Source organism: Pan troglodytes, chromosome 1 (genome assembly GCF_028858775.2).
Source record: "Pan troglodytes isolate AG18354 chromosome 1, NHGRI_mPanTro3-v2.0_pri, whole genome shotgun sequence".
Taxonomy (NCBI): domain Eukaryota; kingdom Metazoa; phylum Chordata; class Mammalia; order Primates; family Hominidae; genus Pan; species Pan troglodytes.
The window spans coordinates 91911633-91932836 of NC_072398.2; the positions used below are offsets into that span (position 1 = coordinate 91911633).

The 21204-nt window shown below is 45.0% G+C and overlaps 1 long non-coding RNA gene across 1 annotated transcript; it reads right to left on the reverse strand.

The window, feature by feature from the left end:
• Nucleotides 1–2928: 2928 nt before the first annotated feature.
• LOC107968817 (uncharacterized) lies at nt 2929–13289 on the reverse strand. Its single transcript, XR_001710283.4, has 3 exons — nt 8951–13289; nt 7386–7520; nt 2929–5658 (listed from the first exon to the last, which is right to left on the reverse strand). It is a non-coding gene; the product is annotated as an uncharacterized LOC107968817 (long non-coding RNA).
• Nucleotides 13290–21204: the final 7915 nt, after the last annotated feature.

The window sequence follows — 21204 nt, forward strand, 5'->3', positions numbered from 1 at the left end:
GCAATGAGTATCTCAAGTTACCTCCTGCCTTAACATTTTCCACTCTCCCCATGTGACAGAAACAGGTTCACACAACATGGTTAGACTGCTCCCAGGCATCCTAGGGGCTGTTGTGGGTATGCTGTTGGTCCTGGGAACTGGGCTGTATCTTTTGAAGACATGTGGGAAGAAGAAGAAGATGATGAATATAGGAAGAGGCAAGTTGAATTTCCCTTCCATACCCAGACACCTCCACTCCCTCACTAGAACCCCAGCTTCCTTTCTCCTGAATTTTTCTTCCAGGGAGTGGACTCTGCAGAGGGATGGTGGGTGTGACCTTGGCCTTGCGGTTCGTGGCAGTGGGGAGGGATACAGGTTTCTATGGCACAGATTCAAGCTTTGATTTTCTCAGGTAGAGAATGGCAGGAGAACCATGGGGTCGATGATGGTGTCAACCAATATGAAGATCTCAGGCAGCAAGTGTTTCCGAAGGGCAAGGACAAGGTAAGGGCTGGGGCACTGCCCACTCTGGCAACTCCCAGGTCTCTCTGTCCAGCCTTGGGCTTCTAATTCCAGGACCTGCCATTTCTGACCACACCGCCTATTTATCTGTATCTGGACAATCAACAGCATTTACTAAGAAATTTGCATCTGGGTGTGAGGTAGTGCTGGGCACTTTAGAGGAATTCATGAGCAGTGCATGGCAGTGGGTATTGGCCCTGTGGGTCCCTCCACATCGTTTCTATCCCTCAGCTGATCCAACAACCCTCTGTCTTGTATTCCAGGGCATCGGTGAACAATATCTGGAAAAAAGGGAGTCTCTCACTCCTATCTACAGTGAGGTTCATTATCATTGTCCAGGCCAGGCCATTAAGATCATTCAATTGGAGGAAGCAACAGGATCTGGCACTCCCAGGACACCTGTACTCTGAGCCTGAAGCCTGCAGATCCCCGCCTTTCCCAGTGCTGGTTCAGTTTCCGCTGCCCCTAGTCTGTGTTACTCTGATCTCATAGCCACAGTTCTACAGTGTACACATGGCCTATTCGCATTCTGTGACACCTCCCAAAGATGCATTTACACTTGGGCAAAGATTCTTCCCTTGTCATTGACATTGCTCCTGACCCCTCTCTTTCAGAAGCCTTCCCAAGGGGACCCTGTCTGATTGCACAGGTGGCAAATCCCCACCACCTCTGCCATGTCACTTGTGTGTGTAATTCTGAGGACACAAGCCCAGACATGGGAACTGTGCAGAGGTGTTGACTGTGCTGCAGAGGAGGGACATAGACCTGGCTTCTGGATGCTCAGTTGGAGGATATCGTGGGTGGGTAGAAGCCCACAAAGGAACACGCTGAGGCTTCCTTTGCAGATTTTGTGTAGGGCTCCCTTGCGGGTATCAGGCAGTGCGTGTGTGCATGCAGGTTGGTGGTGGAGGGGGGTGTCTAGTGCACATTATACAACTGAACCAAAGCCACCTTTCTTTTCTTCTGTGCTAATCTGAACTTAATCTTCAGCCTCAGCCTGTGGATCCAAACTCAACTTCCTGTAGAGTGGAAAGAGAAATTTTTATCATCTCAAAACCTTCCTAGCCTCGGTGTCTCAGAGAATGACCCTAAGAGGCCACAGTTGGAGGCTGTCTTAGGAACACAGCCTCAGCTCTTTCCTTGGCCTAGTATAAGGCACTTGGCTGTAAGAACAGAAGTATGATATCCTTCCACACCCACTTGATGAGGGCTACTTGCGCTCTGATGGGTGAAGCTGTTGAGAAGGTCTGACTCAGCCCTCTCCAACCTCTTCTTATTCTGACCCTTAATACCCCAGTAGCCATGCTGGCCCCAAACCCTAGGTCATCCACTTCTTTGCTCACTTGCATCCCTCTGCCTGACATGAAAGTTCCTTCTCCCTGTTCCTCACCCTCACTCCCGCCTGTTGAAATACTACTGTGCTGCTCAAAGCTCTTCCCAAGATGCTTGTTCCATGGAGCTCTCTGGATCTTAAAGGTTTAGACATGATCTCTCCCACAACTGACTTTTCTGAACACCTTGGACACTATGTACGGTCCCTGCCACAGTTTGTCCTGGGATGGTCATGAGTCTTCCTGCAGGACTAACCTGGGCTCTCTCAGGAGGATGTGGGGCTGTGGGGTAATAGGGCTGAGGAGACAAGTACTTATTGGTGCAAATGGTCTGGGCCACCTTGTTCCCAACCCATGGGGTCAGCAGAGGGAGATGCAGCACAGGGGCTACTGACGAACTCTCTGGTGTGGCTCTACCTGGAAACAGGGATGGACACAATGACCTCCCTTGACTATGCGTGGCCTGAGTTCCTAATTGGAGACTTCCTTACTCCCTCATCCACCTCTTATTGCGAACCTGGCCATTCTTCCATCATGGTATGTGGGTGTTTCTTTCCTCCTGAGGGGTCCTCAGCTTCTTGCAGCCTCTGCTTCTTATTTGAGTCCCAGCTTTTATGCAGAGATGAGCTAACTCTAGTACCATGAGCTGCTGTGGCATGTCTGGTGGCCTAGATCCTTGGGCCTCTTAGTTTCCCTCATGGCTCAGGTGAGCTCATTTCCTCATTGCCACCCACAGAAAACAAAGATCTGAACAGAGCCCCTGCTAAGAGATGGAGCACTAGAAAATAGTGCTAGGTGCCTGCTGGATGGTGGGTGGGTGAGGCAGGAGGGAGAGGATCCATAGCAGGGCTTCATTTCTGCCGTCTTCCCCTTTAGGCTGAGCTGAAGGCCGAGGGTGTGCCAGTCTCTTCACTGGCTTCCCAGGTGACTGGACATTACTGGGTATCAGTGAACATTAACCCTGGGGCAGCATAAGATGTGATCACCCAACTAACTGACCTTCCCACTGCACCAAAGGCAACAAAAATCCAAACCAAACAAACAAAAAAGAGGAACAAGGCTTTTGAGGCTGTTTTGAACCAGTTTTTGTCCCAGGCACTTTGCACATATTATTCTTTTTAATTCTTCTTTAAATACATTTTTAATTTTAAGATACTAAATGTTTTACTCTTCTTGTTTATGATTTCTTCCAATGATATCAAACTTAAAATTCCTCTGCATTCAAAGGACCCAATAAATTTTTATTTATATTTTCTTCTGTTGAAAACATTACATTATAAATACACATTTTACTCTGATATTCCTTTTAATTGTTATAAGAACCTACTATAGTTGGTATAGGTCAACAGTATTCAAAACTAGTTGGTGGCAGAGCAAAGCCTTAGATCCAACACTGGATGATTCCAAAGCTCCTATCTTTTCCCCTCATGACAATGGTCACTGAAGACCGTTGCTATGGTTTGGATGTTTCATGTTGGAACTTAATCCCCAATGCAAAAGCATGAAGAAGAGCCGGGTTTTAGGAGGCAATTAGGTCCCAAGAATGGGATTGGTACTCATAAAATGGCTTGAGGACAGTGTCACCCCTTTTGCCCTTCTGTCACTTCAACCATGTGAGGGCACAGTGTTCCTCCTTCCACCATGTGAGAATACAGTGTTCCCCACTTCCACCATGTGAGGACACAGTGTTCCTGCCTTGGATCATGTGAAGACATTGTGTTTCCCCCTTCCACCATATAAGGACATGATGTTCCTGCCTTTCACCATGTGAGGACACAGTGTTGCTCCCTTCCACCATGTGAGGACATAGTCTTACCCCCTTTCTCCATATGAGGACATGGTGTTCCCCACTTCCAACATATGAGGACGTGGTGTTTCTCCTTCCATTATGTAAGGACATAGTGTTCCCTGCTTCCACTACGTAATGACACAGTATTGCCCCTTCCACCATGTGAGGACACAGTATTGCCCCTTCCACCATGTGAGGACACAGTATTGCCCCTTCCACCATGTGAGGACACAGTGTTCCCACTTTCCATCATGTGAGGACACAGTATTTCCCCTTCCACCATGTGAGAACATGGTGTTCCTGCTTTCCATCATGTGAGGACACAGTATTGCCCCTTCCACCATGTGAGGACACAGTGTTGCCTGCTTCCATAATGTGAGGCCATGGTGTTCCCACCTTCCATCATGTGCGGACATACTGTTCTCCCCTTTCACCACTGAGTGCAGTGTTTCCCTCTCTGCTATGTGATGATATCACAATAAGATGCCATCTATGGAGCTGAAGGTGAGATGAAGAGACCCTGAATCTGCCTTACCAGATCCTGAATCTGCCTTACCAGATCCTGAATCTACTGGTGCCTTGATATTAGACTTCTCAGCCTCCAGACTGTGAGAAATAAATTTCTATTATATACAAATTGCCCAGTGATTTATACATCTAAGGTATTTTATTATAGTAGCCAAATAGACTAAGATACTGTTGGAATCCTGGAGTATTCTGATGGGAGTATCCTCCTGTTGTCAATCTCCCAAGGATCCTGGCCTCCTGACTCAGGTGCCTCAACTGAGGCTAAGCTTCTTGGTGCTGGAACAACTAATGATTGAAAGAGAAATTACCCCTTAAGTGGCAGTAGGGCCCTGATTGGGTGGAAGACACGGAATAAAGGACATTGCACTCAAATGCAGACAAGACATTCAGAGAAGAGATATTTTCTTCCTTGGTCTTTGTCCAAGTTCCCTCCTGCCCATGTCAGGGATAACAGCATCACATCCTCAAATCACCTTCCACTGATGATATTATTAATCATAATGTCATTCAGTAGGCTTTTCATAAGTCTCTCATTTACAGTTTCTACAACTCTATGAGGCATAAGCCCCCCATTGTACACATGAAAAAGCTAAAATCCAGAGAAGTTAACTACTTCATACAAGTTCTCCTGAGTGTAAGTAATGGAGATATGATTTGCATCCACAGAGAAGCATAATTTTGCTCATTTTTGACTCCTTCTTACTCATTTCAGATGCCCAGTCAGTCAGTTTATTCCATTGGGTTATCTGTCAGAAAGCTTCTTATATTCCATCTCCCTCTCAATACTTCATTTCTGTTTTTCCACCTTCACCTTCACCATTTTTACATTCCACCAGCAATGTGGGAGAATATCTCCATATCCTTCCCAACCCTTGCTATTGTCCATTTCTTTGATTATTGCCTTCTGAGTGTGTGTGAACTGGTAACTCATTGTGCTTTTGATTTTCATTTCCTAAATGACTAATATTGGTGAACATCTTTCCACGTTGCACATTAACCATTTGTATACCTTTTTTTTTTGGAAAAGTCCCTTCTGTCTTGAATTCTCTTCTGTCATGCATTGCCCCCACCACTCCATTAAAACTGCTCAGGTCCAGGTCAGCAGAAAACTCCATGTTGCTAAATCCAATGGTCAATGCTCAGTCCTCATCTTCCTTGATGTGTCAGCAGCAATTAACATACCCTCCCTTGAAACTGTCTTCACCTCCAATTACCACTCACCATTCTTTTCCTTCTACTTAGAGGCTGCTCCTTAGTTTCCTTGCTAGTTTCTTTCTTATCTCTCTAACCTCTATATTCTGGAATATCCTCAGGTTTACACCCAGATGATCTGTCTTCATTATCCACTCTCATTTTCTTTCTGAGATTGTGGCTCTGCACTAATTCCTGGACCATATGCCAATATAACCTTACGGCAAAAGGGACTTTGCAGACGTCATCAAGTTTAAGGGTCTTGAGATGTGAATTATCCTGGGTTATCTGGGTCAGTTCAGTATAATCACATGAGTCCTAAAAATTGGAAGAAGAAGAAAAGTAAGTCAGAGACATACAAGGTGAAAACTTGTTCCACTGTTTTTGGCCTTGAAGATGGAGTAAGGGAACCTCAAGTCAAGGAAATGCAATAGGCTCTAGAAGCTAAGAAAGGATCTCAGTTTATATCCAGCAAGAAAATGAGGATCTCAATCTTAAAACCACAAAGACCTACATTCTAACAATAGCCAGAATGAGCAAAAAGGAACATACCCTAGCGACACAAGGACTTTTTTCCAATTAGGCTTGTACCAGAATTCTGACCTCCAGTATTGTAAAATAACAAATCGGTTTTGTTCTAAGTGCCTACATTAGTGCTGATTTATTGTGACAAAAACAGAAAACTAACAAAGCTGTCATACTGTCTCATGGTTTTAAAAACATTGGCTACTCTGTCATTTTCAGCCAGATCCCTCCTATGGATGCCACATTGTGAATATCTAACTTCTTACTTGACAGCTCCACTAGGACGTATAACAGGAATCTCCAGCTTGGCTTTCAAACTCCCCAAACACGCTTCCCATACAGTCTTCCCATCCCAATAAATGTCATCTCTATTACTCCATTTGTTGCAGCCACAAAATATTGGTGCCGTCCTTGACTTTGTTCTTTTTCTCACACCACACTCTCTATTAGCAAACAATATTTTTTATTCAATGTATATATCTATAGTATAACTATTTACCATATGACCTTCGTCTCTTACCTGGACTATTGCATAGCTTCACAGTATCCCTGTGCCTATTTTTAGCCTCCTAATGTTTAGTCTCAAAATAGCGGCAAGTGATATTTTCAAAACATCAGTTCCATCATATTACTCCTTAGCTCAGAACTTTCCCGTGGCTCCCACTTCACCTGCAAAGCCCTGCACCATCTGACCTCATAGCCCATGCTCCCCTCTTTCCTCAGTCTACTCTAAGATACTGGGGTTTTTTCTATTTCCTTCGACAGACCAGGCATGCTCCTGCTTCAAGGCCTTTGATTCTGCCTAGAATTCTCTTCTTCCAGGTGTTTACCTGTCTCATTTCCTGTCCTCTATCAGGTCTTTTAGGAATGCTCCCTTCTCAGTGGGATCTGCCCTGGTCCTTTCATCCCCATTCCATTTAAAGCTACATCCTCCTCCTGCTTTCCTGCTCCTGCTCCCTTCTCCCTGCTCTACCTTCCTCAACACCACTTATCACAGGGAAGTGAGGCAGGGTGCATTTTATCCTGGCTGTCCTTTAATGACAAATATGCAAAGAAGACTTCAACAAGTGAGCCACAAATTCTAGCCTGCCAAAATCATTATTATGGCCAGGAAACTGCAACACTGATAAGTTAACAATCTTGTCCAAATTCTCATAGTTATTAAGTGGCAGAGCTGGGATTCAAGCATTGGAGTTGGGTCCTATAGTTCTTGCTCTTGACCACCATATCACACTAGCTAAATCAGTTATAGTTTATCCACATAGTAGTGTACTATTTAGGTGATTAAAAGGATAAATTACAGTCATAAACCACTTAGCAACGTTTCAGTCAATGATGGACCACATATACAATGATGGTCCCATAAGACTGTAATGAAGCTGGCTGCACACGGTGGCTCATGCCTGTAATCCCAGACTTTGGGAGGCCGAGGTTGGAGTATTGCTTCAGCCCAAGAGTTCAAGACCAGCCTGGGCAACATAGGGAGACCACATCTCTACAGAAATAATCCAAAAGATTACCTGGGCATGGTAGTAGGTGCCTGTGGTCCCAGCTACTTGGGAGGCTGAGGGGAGAGTCTCCAGAGCCTGAGAGTTTGAGGCTGTAGTGATCCGTGATCATGCTACTGCACTGCAGCCTGGTTCTCAGAGTAAGACCTTGTCTCAAAAAAAAAAAAAAAAGACAATTGAGCTGAAATAATTCCTATTGTCTAGTGATGCTGTAGTCGTTGCAATGTCTTAGCAAAATGCATTAGTCATGTGTTTGTGGTGATGCTGTTGTAAGCAAACCTATTGCACTGCCAGTCATATAAAAGTATAGCACACACAATTATGTACAGTGCAGAATGCTCGATAATTATACTAAAGTGCTATGTGACTGGTTTATGTATTTACTATATTTTTATTGTTATGTTAGAATATACTCCTACTTATTAAAAAATTAACTGTAAAGCAGCCTCAGGCAGATCCTCCAGAGGTATTCCAGAAGAAGGCATTATGATCCTAGAAGATGACAGCTCCATGCATGCTATTGCCTCTGAAGAACTCTCAGTGGGTCAAGATGTGCAGGTGGATGACAGTGTCATTGATGATCCTGACTCTGTGTTATGAGTATGTTTGTGTCTTAGTTTTTAACAAAAATATTAAAAAGTAAAAAATGTTAACATAGAAAATAGCATATAGAATAAGGATGTACAAAGGAGAAAATACTTTACATAGCTGTATGTTTTTGCATTTTAAGCTGTGTTGTTATAAAAGAATTATAAAGTTAAAGAATTAAAAGTAAAAAAGTTGCAGGAGGCTACAGTTAATTTATTACTGAGAAAAAAATACTTTAAAGTAAATTGAGTGTAGCCTAAGTATGCACTGCTTATAAAGCCTACAATAGTGTACAGTAATGTCTAGGTCTTCACATTCACTCACGACCCACCCACTTCTCAGACCAACTTCCAGTCCTACAAGCTCCATTCATGGTAAGTGCCTTATACAGGTGCTAGGGACAAACTGCCCCCAAAAAGCTTCTTGAAATGTCTCCGTGCTGCCCTCCGCTCCCCACTCTGCAACTCCTTTCCATGCCACCCCACTCTTTCCCTCAAGCCTGTTTACATTTCTAAGCCCTTATCTAGGAGCCAGCAAACTTTGCAGTGAAGCCAGCAAACTTCACTTATCAGACCCTGCTGCTGTAAGCAAACCCCAATTACAAACTATCTGGACCACACAGGGGGAAGTCGTGGGAAGCATAAACAAACTTTACCCTCCTGTAAGTTCCTGCTATCATAAATGTCACCAGGTGATATTTGGCAAAATTAACCAGCAAACACCCCCAGGATGCGGCCATACCAAAAAACTCCCTCAAACTCCCTCCCCAGTATAAACCCTTCATTCCGTAAGCTTGGCGCTACCTCCTCTGAGTGTGGTGGAGTAGCCCGGCAGGTTCAATTAACTTACTCGCCTGACTTTGGGTCTATTCTTCCTTCCCTCGGCTGCCCTTACATTCTGGTGCCCAAAGCCCGGAAGGGGATAGACTCTGGCCCGGACTCACTTCTCTCTCTCTCCCTGCCCATCACCGCTCTCCTGGCCATTCTCACCTTTCCCGAACCTGCCGAAGACCCAGAGAATCTCCTAGATTCTCCCTTTGCTGGCAACCTCATCCACCATCAAATCCTCCGCCAGGGTGAGTAAAAAGAGACTGTTGCCCTTCCCCGGAACCCGTCCGTCTCTCCGTTTCCGAAAACCCCAGCGCTGGGCCAAGGGCTTCCTCCGGCCTCCGGGCCTCTCTCTGGTCCCTCCATTTCAGGGACGCCCGACACAGCGGTTACCTCCTCTATTCCGGGCAAGCTCTCCCGTCGTCCTTGTCACCACCAGAAGTCTCTTCCTCTACCACCCACCCCCGCCCACCACGCTCCATTCGCTATGAGAGCCTCTCAGTCTACTCCTAAAACTACCCAGCTTAGATGTCTCCTTCGCAATCTCAAGGCTGTCGGCCTCCGTTCAGAAATCTGCCCTAAGAGGCTTATCTTTTGCTTCAGTACCGCATGGCCTCAATGCAAATTAGACCGTGGCTCTCAATGGCCCAAAAATGGCACTTTCAACTCCCACGTGCTCAGAGACTTAGACAACTTTTGCTACCGCAATGGGAAGTGGTCTGAGATTCCTTACGTTCAGGCTTTCTTTACTCTCCTTAGTCATCCTTCCCTCTGCCAATCCTGCTCTACTTTTCAAATTCTCCTCATGCGCTCCAAACCCGACTCGCCCCCTGCTCCCCTCAACCCAGTAGCCCCAGCCGACAACTCCTCTTCCTTTGACTCGCCGATTTTCCTCCTTCCTAACAGCATCATAATCCTCCACTGGAACAGCATGATCCCCCGCTGTATGTCTCTGCTCAGGCTCTCTCTCTCCCCTTCTCTCCAACCATCCTGCCTCCGACTCTGAGTCCTCTCCATCTCTGCCTCTCACCTGCTCTTGGGCCCAACATGCTCAGCAACCAGCTCCCTTGCTTCTCCTTCAGGAAGCAGCAGGAGCTAAAGGTATTGTTAAAATTCCCTTCTCCCTCACTAATATCTCTCTAATTAACAAAAGACTCAGTTCATTTCCAAAAAACCCTACCTCTTATATTAAAAAGTTTCAGTACCTTACCCAGTCTTATAAACTAACTTAGCATAACCTCTATGTTATCCTCTCTTCCACCCTCACCCCAAAAAAGCAGAACCGTTTCTAAACCCTAGCTCAGGCACATACTGATACAATTCGTCACCAAGCTCCTACCCAGCCTACTAGCACAGAGGCAGTCCCCAACCAGGAACCCCAATGGAATGATCAAAAAAGGCCTCTGGGCACTGCCATCAAGACCACACAATTATATATCTGCTTGCAGGGCTCAAAAAGCGTGCCCATAAAGCAGTAAACTACAAAAAAAACTTTCAGAAATCACCCAAAGTCCTGACAAAAACCCAGCCCTTTTTCTCTCTCGTTTAACTAAAGCCATAAGCCTATATATCAAGCTAGACCCAGCCAGCCCAAAAGGAACCACTATCTTAAACCTTCAGTTCATCTCCCAATCCACTCCCCAATATTCGGCACAAGCTTCAGAAGGTTGACAATGGCCCTCAAACCCCACAACAAAACCTTCTTAATTTAGCCTTCAATGCCTTTTAACAATCATAATGAGGAAAGTAAAAGACAAAAACAGGCAGAGTTTCAAATGCTTGCCTCTGCCGTCAGAGGCCCTGCAGGCCACTGGGCCGCGGCTCTACACGGAAGCCTCCTAATAATCCACCTCCACCTGACTCCTGTTTCAAATGCGGCAATAAAGGCCACTGGCCCAGACAATGCCCATACCCAGGTAAGCCCACCAGGCCGTGCCCCCTCTGCGGAGGACACCACTGGAAGTTGGACTGTGAGCTGCCCCAACAAGGACCACCCCCATCCCTTCCTGAGCCGGCCAAAACCTCCTACTAGGAACTCATTGGCCTTGCCACTGAAGACTAACGGTGCCCTGGAATGGACACTCTGGCAACTACCATCTCTTCATCCAATCCAAGGGTAACCCTGATGGTGGCAAGTAGGCCAGTATATTTTTTAATGAATACCAGGGCAACCTATTCTGCTTTACCTTTTCAGGTAAAGCAGACCCAGTCTGGGACCCACCCAGACCAGGACCCACCCAGTCCTCCCAAGTCTCTGTTGTGGGAAATGATGGACAAATCTCCAAACCCCAAGCCACCCCTCCACTTTTCTGCTCCCTACACACCTTTTCCTTCACTCACTCTTTCTCAGTCCAGCCCTCATATCCAACTCCACTCCTAGGCAGAAACATCCTTTCAAAACTCCACACTACTCTCCACTTCCACATTCCCCGTAGTACCCAACACCCAACACAGCCATCCAGACCCCTCTAATATTTCCAACTTTCTTCTACTCCTCCAACCTCCCACCTTAAAACATGCAACCTTTCCTTATTCCCCATCTGTAGTTAACCCCATCCATTTCCTGACACAAAAGCAGTATTCCATCCCCCAAGGAGCTCTCATAGGCCTAAAGCCTACCATTTCTCACCTCCTCACCAGTCACTTACTCTACCCAACAGACTGCCCTTTTAACACACCAATTCTACCTGTTAAAAAGCCAGATAAAACTTATTGCTTAGTCCAGGACCTCAGGTTCATTAACCAAGCTGTACTCCCAGTATGTCCAGTAATTCCTAATCCATACACTTTACTTTCCACAATTCCCTCCAGTACCACCCATTTTTCTATTCTAAGCCTAAAAGATGCTTTTTCCACAATTCCTTTACATCCTAATTCCCAAAACCTCTTTACCTTTACATTAAAAAACCCCAACACCCACCTTTCACGTCAGCTTACCTGGTGGGTACTACCTCAAGGTTTCAGAGACAGCTTCCACCTTTTTAGGCAGGCCCTTGCTCACGACCTCCGTACCTTATCCCTAAAAGCATCCATTCTCCCTCAATGTGTTAATAATCTGCTCCTGTGTAGCCCTTCTCAAAAAAACTGCAACGCCCAGACTATCTCTCTCTTTTAAACTTCTTAGCAGAACAGAGGTATTAGGTCTCCCCTAAAAAAACACAAATATACACCCCCTCAGTCTCCTACCTAGGCCTAGCCCTTACCGTGCAAACCTCAAGGCTCACAACCCACCGCATATCCCTCCTCCAGTCCCTCCCACCTCCACAAACTAAACAAGAAATTCTCTCTTTTCTAGGACTAGCAGGATATTTTAGGCTCTAGTTTCCCTCCTTTGCTCTACTTGCCAAACTGTTATACCAAGATACTAAAGGCCCTCTCCATGAGCCTTTAAACTCTGCATAGCCTATTACCCAACCTTTCTGTCTCCTCCAAAAATCTCTCACCTCAGCCCCATCCTCACTCTCCCAGACCTCACCAAACCTTTCTCCCTCTATACCAACAGATGGCATAAAGTTACACTGGGTGTTCTAACCCAGTCTAAAGGACCCATCCTCCAGGTTGTTGCCTACCTCTCTAAACAGCTTAAAGCCACAGTTCTCAAACGGCCTGCCTGTCTCCAAGCATTGGCAGCAGCTGCTGTCCTCACCTTAAAAGCCTAAAACCATCTCTCCATGCCGACCTAACAGTTTATTCAACCCATAACATCAAAAACATGCTAACTCACCACAGTGTACTAAGTTTCATCTCTCCCTCACGGCTTCTCCAACTGTATGCTCTATTCATAAAAACTCCCCAAATCACCATGCTAACCAGCTCTCGTCTAAACCCAGCCATGCTCTTACCTGAAATTTCTACCTGTCAAGACCCTGCACACTTCTGTGTAAACACTGCTCAAACCTTTCTTATACCCTTTCCAAACCTAACAGACCAACCCCTTCTAAATAATTCCTTTACTTAGTCTATGGACAGCAGCTCCTTAACATTCAGCCAAAATACCACCATCCACAGTCCTCATAATCTACAAAATCTCCTTTCCTCCCAAGCATTAAGCTCCCTTCCTCCTTCCCGGATTCAATTACTCCATGCCCTCTTTATCAAAAATCCTGAATTCAGTCTTGCCAAAAGTGCTCCTCTCAACCCAGCATCCTTACTCCCCGTATCCTCTTCCCCTCCTACTCATTCTTGCACTGACATCCTGGATCACCTACAGCCACACTTTCCAAACATTTCCTCCGAGCCTCTCACCAACCCCGATGACCAGCTATTTATAAATGGCTCCTCTTCCGGGCCCACTGGCTCCCCAAAAATTGCTGGGTATGTGATTGTTTCCCTTGACTGAGTAACTAAAGCTAAACTCCTACCTCCAGGAACCTCCTCTCAAAAAACAGAACTCATAGCTCTCACCAGAGCCCTAACCCTTTCCAAAGACACATGAGTCAACATTTACACAGACTCCAAATATGCATATCACATTTTTCATTCCCATGCTGCCATCTGGCAAGAGAGGATTCCTCACTGCCAAAAGGCCCCATATTACTAACAGCCCCCTTATTTATCAACTCCTTCAGGCCACACACCTCCCAACTGAAGCGGGAGTTATACACTGTCAAGGACATCAAACAGGGTCAGATAAAATCTCAAGAGGGAACAAAAAGCCTGATGATGCAACGAAAGAAGCCTTCCTGTCTTCCACTCCTGCCTCCCTCCTCCTCATTATCCCTACAATCCAACCTCAGTACTCCCCCACTAAAAAAGCCTTATTACTACAACAATGAGCCTTCCTCCAGGGGGACTGGATAATTAAGGACCAGAAGCCAGTCCTTCCCCAGGGCCAAAAGAACAAAATCCTAACATCTCCACCAATCTTTCCATATTGGTGCACGTCCCCTGTATCTCCTCCTCCACCCATATTTCTTATCCCCTCACCTATTCACCTCATTAAAAAACATAACTTCAAACTGTCATATATGCTCTGTCACCTCCTCTCAAGGAGCCCTCCACTCCCCATCTATTCCTACACACCAGCTAAGAGGAACACTCCCAAGAAAGAACTGGCAAATAGATTTCACCCACATACCTATGAATACATAAAAATAACAAAATAATACATCTTTTTAGCATACACAACCAGTTGTGTCTACCAAGCAAGGCATACTTTTCTTATGCAGTATCTCAACTTATATTTACCTCCCCTCACAGCCAAAAATGGAGAACTCTGCCCTTTTCTAAATAAACAATGTTACTTTTATCTTAACCCATCTAGCTTAATACAAAATGCTGTAAAAAAAAAAAAAAAAAAAAGGACTAAGCACACATACACACACACACACACACACACACACACACACACACACACAAAGTCCCCCGATGGCCAGTGTGGCCCTCCTGGTCCCTTAGTGCCTGGTTTCCATGGCTAATGCCCTCCTAGACCTGGCCATAACCATTCTTCTTTTTCTAGCATTCAGCCCTTGTCTCTTACGCCTTCTAACCCAGTTTTACAGGACCGTATCAGAGCCCTCACCCATGGGACAGTACAAAATATGATGCTGTTCCAGGAATACCAATGGCTCCAAGAACAGCAGTCCCTACCATCCAGCCTTCCCCCATAACCGTCGCCCCTTCCCAGCAGGAAGTAGCCAGACAATGGCATCCCTCTTCTATTACCTATTAAAAGGCTGGAATGTTAGGGACAAACTGCCCCAAAAAAGCTTCTTGAAACCTCTCCGTGCTGCCCGCCCATCCCCACTCTGCAACTCCTTTCCGTGCCACCCCCCTCTTTCCCCCAAGCTCTTTACATTTCTCAGCCCTTATCTAGGTGCCCCAGTGAAGCTAGCAAACTTCACTTAACAGGCCCTACTACTATAAGCAAACCTCAATTACAAACCATACGGACCACAGAGGGGGAGGTCATGGGAAGCATAAACAAACTTTACCCTCCTGTAAGTTTCTGCTATCATAAATGTCACCAGGTGATATGTGGCAAAATTAACCAGCCATACCAAAAAATGCATGCGGCCATACCAAAAAGCTCCCTCGAACCCCCTCCCCAATATAAACCCCTCATTCTGTAAGCTTGGCACTGCCTCCTCTGAGTGTGGTGGAGCAGCCTGGCAGGTTCAGTAAACTTACTCGCCAGACTTTGGCTCTACTCTTCCTTTCTCTCAGCTGCCCTTACAACAGGTGTACCATATTTCATCTTTTATACCATGTTTTTACTGTACCTTTTCCACATTTAGATATTTTTAGATACAAAATTCTTGCCATTGTGTTACAATTGCATATAGCATTCAGTACAGTAACATGCTGTACAAGTTTGTAGCCCAGGTGCAAGAGGCTATACCATACAGCCTGGGTGGATAGTAGGCTGTACCATCTAGGTTTGGGTAAAAACACTCTGATGCTCGCACGACGATGAAATTACTTAATGGCACATTTCTTAGAACATATTCATGTCACTGAGTGACACATGACTATATTTTTATATATTTAAATGGGAAGACATCAGTGAAATATTAATTGTGGTACGGAACAGCATGTGTGCATGTCTATGTGGGCATGGTCAGGGTTGAGCACTGCAATCTGATCTATACGGAGGCTTCAGAAAATTTAAGCTGGAACATATGTGGTAAGCAGAGGCTGAGAGTTTGCCTTTTAAGATAATAATCCTCAGAACATAGCCCAGTAAATGTTGGTTGAGTGAAGGAATGAATCATGAGACCCCTCAGGTTATCATTACTTTGATGTGTTAACCAAGGTTCAGAGTCTGGCCCTCAGACTCTAAAACTGAGCCCAGAAACTTTATCTCATCCATTGCCCAGCTCTGGCTTTCCTTGGGGATGCAAAATTTTGCTAACAAATGCCATGAGACATGGATAGTCAAAACTAGAATGCTTGTTTATTAATTTACAGTAAGAAGTATGCTCTTCAACTGGACTGGATATTCCTGTTAGCCTGACCAGTGCATCCTGTTCCCAAAGAAAGGCCACACGGGAAGCTGTCTTAGTCCATTTGTGCTGCTATAACAAAATATCTGAGACTGAGTAATTTATAAATAGCAGACATTCATTTGTCATAGTTCTGGAGGCTGGGAAGTCCAAGATCACAAGGCACTGGCAAGATTGGGGTCTGGTGAAGCTGCTCTCTGCTTCCCAGATGGGCCCTCATGGCTGCATCCTACAGAGAGAGGGATGCTGTGTCTTCATGTGGGAGTAGGGATAGAAGGGCAAGAGAGTACTCCCTTCAACCTGGAGCCCTTTTATAAGGGTACTAATCCCATGCATCAAGGCAGAGTCCACATAACTTAATCACCTCCCAAAGACCACACCTCTCAATACCATTGCCCTGGGGATGAAGTTTCAACACAAATTTTGGAGGAGGCACCATCAGAAGCCAAGACATCAGTGGGCTGCCTGGAGATCCAGGAGTCAGGGAAGGTAAGTAGATGCTGCTGGTATGGAATTCACTGGCCTTCTGGAGTCTGAGCCCTCTATTTTCATGGCAGGATTTACTTGATCAGGGCACTGTTTCTCCTTTCAGCCTAACAGACCACTTCATTTATCTTTGTCACTCACCTTTCTATGTTCTATTACTTATTAACCCTCCTTCGGATGACATATTTTTTCTTTGATCGTGTTCATCGTGAGATTAAGTCAGCTCACCCAGCTGAGTGAGCTAGAATCTCTATACCTCTCCTATGTTTCAGGTATGTGGCATTTTATTTGATTCACAAACAGCACCATCAATAACAACACCAGAAACCCCAATCCACTATTATCTTCCTCATTTCCAAGTTCTAGCAGAGGGTGTGGAGGAAGTGGACATCTCTTAATATACCACATAGCACCAGCTGAACCACCAAACTGCACTGGTAAACAGACTCAATAAGAAAAACTGGACTGGTGAATGGAATTCTGTAGCTCTCAAGATTGAAATCTTCACCTAATTGATCATTGAGCCTTTCAGCAAGATCCTCTCATATTTAGGAAAGCAAAACAACACCAACAAGTCTCTAAGAGGATGTAATACATAGTTAATGTCTATTCAAGTTTAAAACAATCATGAAATGATAATTTCTAGAAAATCATACATTACAAAATTGATTTGCATGTGTTTACAAACCTCAAAAAACATCCAGACAACCTTGTGAAACTGATATATTTTCCCTTCAATGGCTTAAGGGCCAAGTTTTATTGCCAGTGGATTCCTTCAAACTATTAATGAATAGAGAGTTTTTGTGGTAACAAATATGTTTTAAAACTTGGCAGAAGATAGAAAGCTTTCATTTGTGATTTAAGAAACTTGATAGAGCATAAAAAATAGGAAGTAAAGTCTTATTCAGTGGTCAAGGCTGCGTGAGCAGCTCTCACTTCCCTTCTTCCGCTGGAAACTTTTTCCAGGTGAGCTCAACTCCCAGCTTCCCTAGGACCCCAAGGAGCAGAAGGTCTTTGGCCTGCATCATTCACAGTAATGGGAATAAGAGTGGAGTTCCAGTCCCTGTGGGGTCAGACAGGGAGCAGAGAGAGAGAGGCTGCTGGGTGCCTGGGTCCTGGGGCTGCCACACTCCCTGCAGGGGGTTGGCTCAGTGCCAGGCACTCTGCTCACCTGAGGGTTTGGGACTGGGAATAAGCCTATGTGATTTTGCCAAAGAGAGTTTTCTAGACTCTATGAATGTGTTGTCAGAAGGAAATTATCCATGGAGTCTTGCTGACTCCCTCACTTATAACACCTGCACCAAGTGACCATCTCTGTGTCCCAAAACTTTCATTTCATGTTTGTAGGACTCTAGAAAGCTGTCCTCTAATGTCATGAGTAAAGTGCTCAGCCCTCTACCTTTCTCTGCTGATACTGGCTTCCCTTTTGAGGCTACTCATTACAAATAGGATTCTACGTCCACTCAAAGTCACTTCAAGAGGGATTCACCAGTCCTGGCAATCTTTTCCTGTCTTAAATGCCCTGATTTCTCCCTCTCAATCCCCCTCCATAGTTTCCTAGGGCACATGCCAACTTTTACTATCTCTGTGTCTTCCCAGATGGCATAGTCCCAGGAGCTAGGAAGGTTGGATATTACATTTCCTGAACATGGTGAGCAACACCTCACCCTACCCTCAATCTTCTGGGAAAGGGGTGCCTCCAGAACTAGAACCTGCCCTTGCTGGACAATTTTTTGAGTTAAACACATTTCCCCCAAGGTCTGAGGTGGCAGTTTTCTGTTCCTCGTGGTTGCTGATCACACAGGTCAGGCTGGCATTGCACTGGCTCAGTGGCAGGCTCACAGCCAGGGTCCCGGGGTTGTAGGCTGGTCCTGGCATCCCTGTCTGGTCCAGCTCTCTGGGGAGGCCTTTGCTCTCTCTCAGGTCACATTTAGGTCCTCTGTGGCTCTTGGAGCCCTGCCCTCTTGCGTAAATTTTCAGCAGTCTGGTGTGATGGACGGTGACCTGGTTGGGACCTGGAAAAGGGGCACAGGCTCTGGGGTAGAATGGGACAGAAGAATTAATGCACTTGTAGAGCACACTCCTCATCCATTATCTCAATACTTTCAGAGCACCTACTGGGCAGGCAGGGCACTTTGCAGCCAGAGAAACAGGCTTGGGGAAGTGAAACAGTTTACCCAAAGTGATACACTGAGAAAGTGCCACAGAACCCCAGATTTAGAGAAGAGACAGCAACCAAAGTCTCTCAGCTTCCTCCACCACGCATACTCCCTTCTCTTGTTCTGCACACACGCCATCTGATCCTTCACAACTCTCATAGCACTTGGAAGGTAAATTCAAACCTCTAGGGAAAATACCTGCCACATACAGAATTTACAAAGGAGTTTCTGAAAACTGGTTTTAAGGCCCATAAGCTGTCACCTATACCAATGACATAAAGAGATTAGAATTTGGAGATATGGTGGAAGGTGGAGAGAGTTATGCTGCAAGTCCCCTTCCCACCTCATGGGTACCCACCCCTCCCTTCGATCCTAGTGAGCGAAGTTCAATGATACCATTCAGACAGCTTGATATGTCCCATGCAGATTGGGGAGGCACTGAACGGTGTCTGATCCATACCTGAGACAGCCAAAGGGGGAGATGCTGCCGAAATAGCCTATGGTACCAGAGTATTGGCTGCCACTAGGGAAGAAATTGCATTGCCATTGATGAACATATTTTTCATCATCCAGATGCAAGTACTTAACAGAACTGTGTTGAGAGCCAAAAGGAGGAGTAATAGAACCCCAGTAGAGAGATTGTGTAGAAACGGACTAGCTATGGGCTGGGCACAGTGGCTCACGCCTGTAATCCCAACACTTTGGGAGGCCGAGGTCAGGAGATGGAGATCATCCTGACTAACATGGTAAAACCCTGTCTCTACTAAAAATACAAAAAATTAGCCAGGTGTGGTGGTGGGCTCCTGTAGTCCCAGCTACTCGGGAGGCTGAGGCAGGAAAATGGCATGAACCCTGGAGGCAGAACTTGAAGTGAGCCGTGATCACACCACTGCACTCCAGCCTGAGTGATAGAGCAAGACTCCATCTCAAAAACCTAAAAATAAAAAAATAAAAAATAAGAAAGAAATGGACCAGCTATGTACCAGGGGTAAAAAAGACAGAAATGCTCACCCCTTGAGTATATTACCTGTAAAGGAATAGATGGCAGATTCCCAGCATGAGGGAGGAGAAGTATCTAAAGAACCTATGACAATGCCCCATGGGAGAAAGAATCACGCTAATCACTGTGGAATCCAGAGGATGAACTGCTTGATGACGACAACGGGATGAGCCAGGGAAGGCTCTTCCTGACTCCTCAACTCCATCCTCTTTTCTGCTCCTCTCTCCTTCCCCATCCCCATGGACTGGGGGAGGGAGTTCCCCCACATTGATATTATCTATAATTAATAAAATACTTCTCTTACTCATTTTGAAAGTCAAAGATGAACACTGAGTTCTGCATTCTCTGTGGTCTCCACCTGAAGCAGTAGCTGCCTGGCCCAAAAGTGTTGGAGGTTTTTGGGCAACAGAAAATATAAGAATAATAAGGACATTTTGGAAACTCCCAGACAAGAAGGCACTTCAGCTGACTCAGGAAGCCCCTCCTAATGATCTGATGATATAATATGCTCAATAAAAATATAATAAAAATGTTTTGTACAATTTAGTTTCAACAAAACTCCAGTTATGGAGAGTTCCAAGGGAGAATTTTGTGCTAAAGAGATGAATGGAATTTGAAGTTCTGGTGGCTCCAGGGGGTATCAGAAGCATGCGTTAGAGGCCCATGTTAAACGACCCTACATGGAATGATGCCTGGGCTCAGGGTTCCAGCATGTGATAAGAATTCACACCCACACCCATGCACGGTACAGTGCAAGTGCCAGCCCCCTTAGCTGATTTCCCAGGCCAGAAGACAGAAACCTTCCCATCAGAGTTTCATCCCAGTTCCTCATCTGCCTTTCTGCAGCTTCTCTACAAGCACAAGCACAACCTAGGCACAGTGGAATCAGGCGCCTCCAGGAACCACAGAGGTAGGAGGTGCTCCAGCCCCAGTGGTGGAAGCAGGAGGCTTCATTAGCCCCAGATACCTACTGTAGACATGGGCTGCCTGGTTTTCCTAAGGGTCTTTAATCTTATACACATTGTTTTCTTGGAAGCATCGACTATGTTCTTTATCTCCTCCTAATATATTCATTGGTCTTTCTCAGATCCTCATTCGACACTGGCTTTGGGGCAGTTCTCCACCTAAACTAAATGTATTACAGCTTAGGCACACACCATAGACAAAGATAAAATGGTGTAATAGCTAGAGGTAGAAAAGACAGACCATCTGCAAAGCAATGATGAGAAAATGATAGCCCAGCAGTAATGTATATTGTATGATATCTTCAGTGGTTTGTAGAAAATAATTGCCAGCTTTAAATTGTATACCTGAGTAAACTATCTTCAAAAATGAGGGCAAAACAAAGGCATTTCCAGTCAAATTAAAACTGAGAACATTTATCACCAACAGACAATCACTAAAGGACTATTTTGTGAAGAAGAAAAATGGTCTGGAAGAAAAGGTTGAAAACAAAAGAATTGCTGAGAATAGAAAGTGGTAAACAGAAAGGATACTTGACCACTGGTTGCATAAAAATAATAAAAGTTTATAATTGTTGCAGTGAAAAATAGAAGAGAGATATTGGGTAATGATAATATTCAGGATAAGAAGAAAATGAGAAGAGTGAAAGTGCTCTTAGTTCCTTTTCAATTTCTGGAAGTGGGTGGAGATACTGATTTAGAATTTGAATTAGGTATATGTGTTAATATATTAAGTCAAATCCTAAATGAAGAGAAATGCAGTGTATAACTTCTACAAAAGCAGAGGAGTAACTAAAGTAAAATTTTAAACTTAACTACATAAAGGACAGTAGAAAAGACACATAGAGAAAACAGAAAAATAGAA